The 10,438-nt window shown below is 38.3% G+C and overlaps 1 pseudogene; it reads left to right on the top strand.

Annotated features, from left to right (window-relative positions):
* Positions 1–3,881: 3,881 nt before the first annotated feature.
* On the top strand, positions 3,882–8,563 carry LOC110689039 (annotated as a pseudogene).
* The last annotated feature ends 1,875 nt before the right edge of the window (positions 8,564–10,438 follow it).

Below are 10,438 nucleotides of genomic sequence, written 5' to 3'. Positions count from 1 at the left end.
AACACGAGAGTAGGAGAATGATTTATGCAAGCAAATCTAAGACACTAAAGGAGACAAGAATGTACACTAACTTACTTTCGTAGGAATCACGGTCAATTTTAGCAACTAAAGACAAGCCTTTTAAACCCCTGAATCGCCCTAGAGGACGAGTGTGCTCTCGTGAGGGTGTCCTAAGAGTTTAACCCACAACTCTAGAAAAGAACCAAGGAAAAAGAAAAAGAAAAAGAAAAACAAACACAAAAAACAAACACAACCATGACCAAAATAACATAGTAAGGTTTAGGAAAGCCAATCAAGCTCAAAGGCGAAAAATACTCCATTTGGGCTCAAAAAGAAAAGACATGCACCAAAGAATACTCACCTTTCTCAATTCAATGAGGGAAAACAGGTTCTAAGATGCTCATGGTTGAGAGGGACAAACCTAAGCTAAGCGTAGAGAACTAGAGAATTCATTCTCCACCCTAGCCCCATCTAAGACGGTCCACGTTTTCTCCACTAGCTTCTTATCACCCCCTAGTAAGCTCCTCATAATTCCACGAACGAACCGGAAAAAGATTCAATTTGTGGAATTAGTGGGTCATCCCGACATCTCAACTATGCATACTCTTTCCATAGGATTGAAATCTATCTCCCTCCACCGGAATTTGACCTCACCCCTCTAAAGTCTAACGGTCTTAACTAGGGTTGTAACGTAAGGCAAAGGGTTAAGGTCAGGCGGGGTTAAAATTTGAAAATTTTGGTGATATTTCCTACGTGCAAGCAAATGGGTGATCAAACCTCAAAAACAAACTCAAGAAATCACCAAACATCAAACAAAAATACCAATAATGTCTTCTCCCCCATGCTTACTCAACACCAACATTCCAAAAAAAAAAAAAAAATGAAGTAACGTTCCCCCCCCCCCCCCCCAGCTTGAATGAATCATTGTCCTCAATGCTTAACTTAGGGAAGAAAACGAAACCTACTTTATATATATATATATATATATATATATATATATATATATATATATATATATATATATATATATATCCTTGCCTTTTTTTAACTAAGAACGACTTTTTCGGGGATGCATTTGCTTTATTACACACAATATATACAATTTACTTTCTTGCTTGGTACAAAGAGCATAATACTTTCTCACTTTCATTACAACACAAAACAAACTCTCAAACCGAAATGCTTCACAAACTAAGGGTTAGGGAAACAAAAGGTCATAAGGCTTGCATTATGGCTCATAATCAAGAAAGGGAATAGGCTCAAAGGGTTGGCAAGAGGAGCAAATGCAAATTAAAAACAAAATATGTAACAAAACAAAAAGAAGATAAAGAAAAATAAGAAAAGAGTGCCCTTTTCCTCCCCTAGAGCTGCTTGGTCACGATCTTGGGAGTTAGAGGACAACACAAGGATTAAGATATGCATAGTCAAGGATCCTAAGCGCCGCTCAACAAAATTGATGGAGGCTTGAACAATTTAAATCTCACAAGGGATGGGAAGTAAGCAAATACTAACTAAAGAGCTTCAAATCCACTATAGAGAGCAACACCATCTTACCACTTTTCCGTGAACTAAGGGTTCAAACGTCCTCAATAGTTCTTAACCTTGCTACCTTAGCTTAAAATTTGTCTATCTCAACCATAAGCACTCTCAAACCATGTAGGCCATCATTAATTAGGAAGAAAAACATTCTTTAGCACATTATCAAAGCAATCAATTCCAAATGCATGAGCGAATTCCAAAATAAATTCATTTAATCTTTCCATAGTCATGTTTGCCACAAAAAAAAAAAAACAAAATAAAGAGGAAGAAATAAAAAAGGTTAACAAACGAGGCATATAAACCAAATAAGTCCCAATCGTCAAACAATTGATCGTTCGATAACAACATCAACGATCCCAGGTTCCATAGAACCAATGCAAACAACCTCGAACCATTCAAATTCTTCCTAAAATAGTCCTAAACTAAGCACTCAAAGAAAGAGTAAAAGAGTAAAAATAAGAAAGGTCTCACCGGGAGGTTAGCTTTAAAGAATTAAGGAGCATAAAATAGAGTTCACCAAATGTCACTCCGCTCCAAACTTCCAAAAAGAAACCTACAAGGCAAGACAAGACACAAAAGAAAATATTAAAAAGAACAAAGAAATAAAGCAAAAAGAAAAATAAAGGAGGGGCAGAAAAAGGGTTAGAAATCCTCCGGGTTGCCTCCCGGAAAGCGCTTGTTTATGGTCTCTAGCTTGACCCTTCACCTCATTCAAGGTGGGTTAAATAACATCACCCTCATCAACTTGAGAATTGAGTCATAGATGACCCCAAGCTTGAGAACAAGAACTCCTTAAGGTCTCACATCACCACAAGGAAAAGGAGGGAATGAATCAAGAGCCAATGGTGGCTCATCTTTTCTCTTTCCCTTCTTCTTGTTGATTCTTCTTCTTTTTTCACTCTTCTTTCTTTTCCTTATAAAAGGGGGATCGAGCTTGGAGTCCTCAATATTAGGAAGGGAAACTCACCTTCCTCAAGAGAGCCTTCAAACCAAGCGGGACCTTCAAGGAAGTCATCATACCTCATTGCCACCTTATCATCACGTGGAGGTAAGCTCTCATTAGCCATCACATCATCGACCACATCAACTCCACATACGCTCACCGCCATAGGGCTCTTCAAAACGACATTCTCAACTATCCTACAAGGAAAGGGAACCGGGCCTTCAAACTTGTTTGGTTCACTAAAATCAAATGGCTCCTCATTTTGTTCTTGAATCTTCTTCTCAACCACATCATCTACAACCTTATCCTCCTTGAAAGTTTCGGGTTGATAAGTATGTGAAGGTTAGTAGATGATTGTAAGGGGAGTTTTGTGGTTAAATGGAGATAAGAAGTGTTGGCTAGTTGGGAATCAACAACTTCATTGTAAGATTTGATTTCTTGGTATTGTGGAGTAATAGTTTAACGTTGTTGAAGAATTTGGGTTTGTGTGTGGTCGGGTGGGGATTTTTCTTCATACGCTTGAGGACATAGGTCATGATTTTGATCTTGAGATTTCTCTACTTGGTTGGAAAAGTAGGGAAAGTTTTGGGTTGGTGGATTGAAGAGAGGTCCATATTGGGGGTAGGAGTTTTCTTGCCTTGGAGGTTGTTGAAGTTGTTGGGATTGAGCTTGGGTTACCAACTCTATCTCCCTCAAAGTCAAAACTTCACCATGCTTGAGATTGAACTCTCTACAATAGGACGCATCATGATCCGTCCCACCACAACGAGCACATGAGAAATCAATGATTTGTGAAGGTTTTGAACACAAACCAACACTTGAGTTCAAATTGGAAAGACCTTCATTCAAGAGCTCAACTATGTGCTTAAGTTGGCCGAGTTTCTCCAACTCATAAAGATCTCCTTGCTTCCCTTGGGACCTTCTTCGGCCTCCCCAAGAATAACTAGTAGCCACTTCTTCAATTGTAGCTTCAACTTGGCTTTGAGGGATCTTAATCAATTGGCCACCGGCACCCGCATCTAGATTAGTCCTTGACATTGGCTCCAAGCCATCATAAAAGAATCTTATGAGCAAATTACGGTTGAATTCATGATGAGGACATGCTCTAATAAAATCCTTAAACCTTTCCCATGCTTCCCCAAGAGTTTCATCCGGTTCCTGCTCAAAGGAAGCTATCTTCCTCCTCATTTTTGCGGTTTGCTCATCGGAAATGAACCTCTTGAGAAAGACCTTTGCAACTTCCTTCCATGTGGTGAGAGAGTTGGGCTTCAAAAGCTTGAGCCATTTCTTTGCTCTTCCGGTGAGAGATTGCCGAAAGAGATGCATACGAATGTAATATTGGCTCACTTCATTTGTTTGCATCATTGCACACAACTCAAGGAATCGGTCCAAATGCTCAATGGGGTCTTCACTTACGCCTAGACCTGGCAAATGGGTCATTCGGGTCGGGTATGGGTCGGGTCATTTCAGGTCAGGTCAAGTTCGGGTCAAAAGATTATCGGTCAAGTTCGGGTTGGGTCGGGTCATTTTGGGTTTCGGGTTGATTTCGGGTCGGGTATCGGGTCAAAATTTCGGGTTGAGTTCGGGTCGGGTCAAGTTTGGGTCGGGTCAGGTTAATTTTCGTGTCAATTTCGGGTCGGGTCAACTTCTAGTCAAGTCATATTCGGGTGATTCATTGGGTTAAATTCAACTCTATATATTTATTTATTTTTTTTATTTTTTGACGAAAAACTCACTATATTTATTAAGGCTTTTTTTTCATCTCACTTTGACCATCTTTTTTAGCTATTATATGAAAGTCAATGTAGTCATGTAAGATGTTGTTGGGTCTATTTTAATGTATAATTTCCTAATATAAACTTTTTATAACTTATAGAATTATTTACTAAAAGAAGTTAAAGGTCGGGTAATTTTCAGGTCGGGTAAACTACGGGTCGGGTCGTTACGGGTCTCGGGTCAACTTTGGGTCGGGTCATCTCGGGTCGGTTCGTTTCGGGTTGGGTCATTTCGGATTTCGGGTCAAGGTCGGGCCAGTTCCACTTCGGGTCGAGTATGGGTCGGGTCGTGTTAATTCAGGTTTTGGGTCAATTTTGGGTCACTGGTTTCGGGTCGATTTCGGGTCATGGGTCGAGTCATTTGGGTTGGGTCATCGGGTCTAGGTCAGAATTGCCATGTCTACTTACGCCTCCGGAAAATTGCTCAATTTGCACCATCCTAGCATATTTTAGATGGATTGTGAAATTAGTCTCGGTGGTCGGGAGAAGTATACCACTCGTGAGCTCATAGATTTCCGGGTTTCCAAACTCCCTAAAAAGAAGGTCATCCTCTTGTCTTGCCATATCTCACTTTGAATACAAAAAAGCTAAGCACACGATTAGCAATGACAAGTAAGATTAAAAAAGCAAAATAAAAGAAAGGAAAGAAAATAAAATGACTCTAACAATAGAAAAACTAGACGCTAAACAAGCCGCTTCCCCGGCAACGGCGCCAAAATTTGATCGCGGGATAGATAGGTCGTTAAGCTACTACCCTAACCAAATTAATCATTTATAATACCTAAACCTACACTAAACTAGGTAGTGGCAAGTAAAGAGTCGAACCACTAGGGAAGCACGCTAATTCAACATCAAATATCACTAATGCAAGAGTGAAAGGGGGATTGTTTTTGTTGGTTTTGTTGAGTAAGAATACTAAAACTACAAATAAACAAGAAGATGATAATTAAAATCAATAGAAAATGACGCTAGGGATACAGGAGTATCCAATATGATTAGAAAGAGGAGAATAATGGTGATTAACATGAAACGTATGCCAAAGAACACAAGATTCTACCTAAACAACTCATTCTCATGCAATAGTCTAGGCAAATCAATGAAAGAGGTCTACACTAATAAGGATCATTCTCATGCATCATATTAGTTACAATCAAATCAAGAGAATAAAGAAGCACAATCCATAAAAACTCCACTTTAGTAACTCATTCTCATGCAATCATTAAAATAGAGGTGATCCTAATCTAGTTCAAATCACTTTCATGCATTTAAACTAGAAAACATCAAATAGAGTGCAACAATAATCCCAAGCTAATAAAAATCATGTCTTTCATCAATACATGGCATAAGTTCAATCCAACCATCATCATTGATCCAATATCAAATCATATCTTCCACCCCCTTCCAAAACTAGAAATAAACTCAAGAAACTCAAAACAAAACATAATTAAAATTCATGAAATCAATAACAACTAGATGAACTAATAAGATTAACAACAATAAACAACAATAAAACAAATAAAAAAAATAAAGGAAAGGAGAAGAGATTACTAAAGAAAGGATTAATGAAAGATGAAAACTTGAATTCTTTCTTGATTCAAACTTAAACTTGAGCAAAATTGAATCTTGGAAGAAAATTGAGCCATAATCTATTTTCTCTCCCTAAAAATTATCTACTCTAACCCTAAGAGAGAGAAGCTCTCCTAAACTAATTCTAATCTATCTAAAATAAAATATTAATTGAAAGTTAGGAGAAAATAACCTCAAAAGGGGGTATTTATAATACTAAGTTAAAATATTATAAAAGAAATTAAAAAGAAATAAAACTAAACTAAAAAGCAAAAAAAAAAAAAAAAAAAAAAAAAAAAAAAAAAAAAAAAAAAAAAAAAACTAAAAATAAAATAAAATAAAAGAAAATGAAATGGAAAAAGAAACCCCAAAATTCCCCTCAACCCGTAAGACCCACCAATTCCCCCATTTCGTGGCTACTTTCCTCTTCTTCCTCGAAAATGGCTGCTCCCATTCTCCATATCAAAAGCAAACGATCATCATCATCACCACCGTAAATCAACATCATCATCAAGCGTCATCACATCGCAGCCGTCCGATTTTCATTAAAAGTCACGTGCGAAGCTCGTGAAATGGTTCGGTCGAATTATGGGTTGGTGCGGCCGAACTACGGGGTTGGTTCGGTCGAACCATGGGTGTTGGTTCGGTCGAACCATGGGTGTGTTTGACCACACCTCTTCAATTTACAAAACTCTGAAAGTTCCTGACTCGTACCTCGACCGAACTTTCAACGGTTTGCTCGAACTTGCTGATGCTTCTGCGAATTGATTGATTGGAGCTGCGGGAATTGGAGTTGAGGTGCTGGTGCGAATTGGTGGTGGATACGGAGGCTAATGGTGGTTGTTGGCGGTTTGTGAGCTGCGGGTTGCGTGGTGGTTGATTGGAGTTGCGGGTCAGTGAGAAGAGGAGAGGGAAATCAGGGGAGAATTGGTGGTGATTGCTGGCGGATTGGTGGTGTTGGTGTTGGTTGATACGGGTTTTGGTGGACGGTGGTTTCGGTAGCTGCTGTGGGAGCAGGGGAAGAGTGCGTGACTGCTGTTGCGGGTTGTTTGGTGGTGTGGTGAAGGTTGTAGGTGGAGCTGGTGGTTGTTACGGGGGTGATTGGTGGTTCGGCTGGGTGTAGGTGGTGCTGGTTTGGTTGTGGCTGAAGGTGGTGTGCGGCTGTTGCTGTTGGTGTTGTTGGGGGAAAGCAGGGAGCAGGGCAGTGTGGTGATATTGGTGGGTGGTAGATTACTCAATTCTCGGACCTTGAACCCGATCGACCAAGGACTCGAAAACACCTACAACCAAAAACAACACGAGGGGATGATCGAGAACAAAATAAAAATAAAATAAAGATAAAATAAAGTAAAATAAAATACTAAAACTAAAAGAAATTAAATAAAATCAAAAGAAAATAAAGAAAATAAAATAAAGAAAACAAACATGGAAATAAAATAAAATAAGAAAATGAGAGAAACTAGGAATTATTAACTAAAAATACGAAAATAAACTAAAAACTATTAAAAACTACTAAAATACTCAAAATAAAGATAAAAGACGAGAATAAGCAAATAAAAGAAGTAAAGAACAAAATGGGCTAAATTATTGTAAAATAAGCCGGAAAGCGACTCAATAAACACCTAAAAGTTACATAAAAGTCACTTATCAACCATTAAAACATTCCCTGATATGGGAGTGTGCATTTGGCAAGATCGGAAGAACAATCATTTCAACTTTCATGTTTGCCAAATTATTATATTTGGTTGTCACAGGCTTTTTGATCTTGGAAGGAGACAATTTGCATAACCTTTTGCCTAATCTCAAATTCGGAACCTATTATGAGTTAAATGTTAGAGGAAAGTAGAGTTTTGTGTTGATTGTTGCCCTTATTATTCTTCCATCGGTTTATTTGGATGATCTAAGTATCCTTTCTTATATCTCTTCTACGGGTGTCCTTGCTTCTATTATCATCATCGACTAATTATTTTATGTATTGGCGCATTTGTTAGGGTTGGATTTCACGGCGAAGGTGATATCCTAATTTGGTCCGGTATTCCTACCACTGCTAGCTTATATGGTTTTTGTTATTGTGCTCATCCGGTTTCCTTCCTTATACGACTCCATAAAGAATAAGTGTCAATTTTCAAAGGATTTATAATACTTCGATAGCTTATATGGTTCGTTCTTTCACTTTTCCTAATTATGTTTATATCCAATAATCATTTAGCATTCATTCGTCAATTGTAGGTACAATTTTTGTGTTTCATTTGCTCAACAATTGGTTATGGTTCAATGGCAATTATAGGGTATTTGATGTATGGTTCAAAAGTAAATTCTCAAATAACTTTGAACCTTCCATCTGACAAACTTAGTGCGAAGATTGCAATCTATACAACATTGGTGAATCCGTTATCTAAATATGCACTAATATTAGAACCTATTGTGAATTCTATTGAGGGTTGGTTCACAAATTACAACAAGAAAAAATGGTTCAAATTCTTGCTAAGGACAAGTTTGGTTGCTACGCAAGCCACTATAGCATTAGTTGTTCCCTTCTTTGGATATCTCGTGTCTCTTGTAGGAGCACTTCTAAGCATTACTACGTCAATCACACTTCCTTGCTTATGCTATTTGAAGATCTCAAACAGTCGCTTAAGAAGAGAAACGATAGTAGTGGTAAGCACGATATATAAGTATAGTGATTACAATATCTGGTACCTACATTTCTTTGGTTGATCTATCCAAGAAATTGTTGTAGGTAATTTATTTATTATTTAATTATCATACACCATTGTATTATGTTATGAGGAGCTTTGATTGTTCATCAAATCTTTTACATCTATTTTGTTATTAGTATATATGAGATGATGAATTTGATTGTACATTTTACTATAACCATACTAATAATAACTTAGACGAACTACAACAACATGAGGTGGATTATAATGAGTTTTGTTACAACTAATTTTGTGGAATTATAAACAAAAGCGCAAAAGAACTTACAAATTAAAAAGGAAAATTAGAAAAAATAATCTCAACTTTTATCTATTTTGGTTTAATAATCTTTACTTTGAATTATACTAGAATAATCTGAACTATAGGGGTTATTCTTTTTCTTCAATCCCTAATCGGTCAACCAAAGTCAATGACCTAGTAAAAAAAATTAAAAAAGAAACTAGTAGCCTCCTCTTCCACCATCCGTACATCACCTTGGCCACCCCTTCCCCCACCATCCATACACTTCCTTCGCCGGACCTTTGCATCTCGCCCTCCCTCCCTGGACTGCCAGTTTCCCCCTCCCCAATACCCCTCCCATTCCCCCACGAAACCACCAATGAAACCCCTCCCCACTTTCAAATATCCCAAATGGCTCCTCCCACCACCCCAAAACTCTTGCGACTAGGGTTTTCAATGGTGGGGGAGGCTTTGTGGTGGTTTTCTAGATTAGGGGAGGTGGCTTTAAGGGGTTTCGAGTGGAGGAAGAGGTTTCGATTGTTTTCGAGTAGGGGTTTTGAGTGGTCGCCGGAAAATGAGAAAAGGAAGGAAGGGGAATCAGCGCCGAAGGGGGAGGGGGAATCAACAACGCAAGGGGAAGGGGGAATAAGCGGCGTAGGGGGAATCAACAGCGCAGGAGGTGGTTGTTGGGGTTCTGCTAGTGACAGAAATCGGGAGGGGTTTTGGGCGGTCTTTTTTTTTTGGTTTTTTTTATAAATTTTTTTAACCACTCAATTTGTGACACGTGTTGTTGTCAAAAAAAATTTTAACTATATCATATAAACTTCCATAAATCTATCTTAGAATATCACTAAGATATATTATTATCCTAAATATAATATCATAAGATCTATATGAAAAATATATCAATAATATATTTTCCTATATTCCTAACACCCTCTCGCAATCGTAACGGCAGTAACACGAACGTTACGATTGGAAATTCACACTTTGTTGAAGTTGATCGAGTAGCACTACTCTGTTGATGTCGCCTTCAACTTTTTTATTTAAAAAAAAACGAACTTTTGCTACCACGGCCCTTTGCTGGTGTCCATGGTCTTCTGTCACGGCCCTTTGCTGGTGTCCGTGGTCTTTTGTCACGACCCTTTGCTGGTGTCCGTGGTCTTCTTTGCCACGGTCCTTTGCTGGTGTCCGTAATCTTCTTTGCCACGGCCCTTTGCTGGTGTCCGTGATCTTCTTTGCCAGGCCCTTCGCCGGTGTCCATGGTCTTTTGCAAAAAAAAAAATTCTGAATAAAAAAAAACGCCAAACGTGGCTTTTCTTCATCTCCATGGAGATGCAATAATGGAGGAAGCGCACTCAAACACTACAACCTAACCAAATCACATAGGATCATTCATATTGATCACATACACCAATAATAACCCACGTATCACATGGTTATTCCAAAAAAAAAAGATTAAATAAAAAAAAATAGAAATTTCAAAGAGCAATACTATTGCATAGCGGAAGCAAATTTATGAATCCCACCAGTGGGTTTAATATTCTAACCCACCGGCAGGGAGAGAATTTGTGTGAACGGTCCCAAGATTTAACCTGCTCTTGATACCATGCTAAATTATTTATGAGAGAATAGCTTGAATTGTATTGATGATCTTGGCTATTATTTATAGCCTACA

This window comes from Chenopodium quinoa, unplaced genomic scaffold (assembly GCF_001683475.1).
Source record: "Chenopodium quinoa cultivar QQ74 unplaced genomic scaffold, ASM168347v1, whole genome shotgun sequence".
NCBI classification, from domain to species: Eukaryota; Viridiplantae; Streptophyta; class Magnoliopsida; order Caryophyllales; family Amaranthaceae; genus Chenopodium; species Chenopodium quinoa.
The sequence above is the reverse complement of the archived record's forward strand: the minus strand, read 5'-3'. Positions and strand labels throughout refer to the sequence as shown.